The sequence below is a fragment of the Silene latifolia genome, chromosome 11, assembly GCF_048544455.1.
Source record: "Silene latifolia isolate original U9 population chromosome 11, ASM4854445v1, whole genome shotgun sequence".
NCBI lineage: Eukaryota > Viridiplantae > Streptophyta > Magnoliopsida > Caryophyllales > Caryophyllaceae > Silene > Silene latifolia.
This window is the reverse complement of record NC_133536.1, coordinates 168,209,237-168,210,089: the sequence shown is the minus strand read 5'-3', so window position 1 is coordinate 168,210,089 and position 853 is coordinate 168,209,237.

Here is an 853-nt window from a genome sequence, read left to right as displayed (position 1 = left end):
TTCGTAAATTGAATATAATAAGTTATATTTAATTAAATGTATGTAATGTTAGCTTGGACGAATTAATCTGTTAATTCGTAATTAAATATAATCGGTTATATTTAATATCAACAAGATGAATGTGTCATAGTGGTAATAGTGAGGGTACTCAAACCAAGAGGTCATGGGTTCGATCCTCACTAGATGACAATTTACACATTTTATACATTTTTGGAATAACCAAAAAAAGAGAAATTAACTCTCCTAATTTCGGTAAATGGGCCGAGAATATTAGGAAGAAAAATTCTACCCTAATTTCCTCCTCATACACGGTTAAAGGGGAAGGGGAGTGAATTTTTCTTAACCTAATTTTTCCTCACTCATTCTCTTGCCTCTCATCTTGGATCGATTCTAGCAAAATCAAAGGGCATATCTCATATCGTCTTGGGTGCAACTGATAGGCGAATATCAACTTTCATATTGTTCTTAGGCCGTTTTTGCTTGGACCGAAGGTTATTTCTTAATCCTTCATGTTTTTGTTTATGCAATTTAATTTTATGACTAGTTTTCATCACTTTATGATTCGTTATAATCCTTAAATTTAAGGGATGCATACAGATATATCCCACACCCCCATACACCAAGGTGTCTTCTGAAGACCACCTAATGCATGGAAGTGCTACCATCTCGGTTACCCGAAGCAATGTATATCAAATTGACCATAAAGAAACATACTTTAGATAAATAAGTTTAACTGATTACATATCTAAAACCCAAAACTGTAAAGTAAAATACAATTGTTCTCAAAACTGTAAACCAACTAAGTAAAACTGCCTTAACAAACACAGCGGAAGACTAAAGACTCTGATATGTG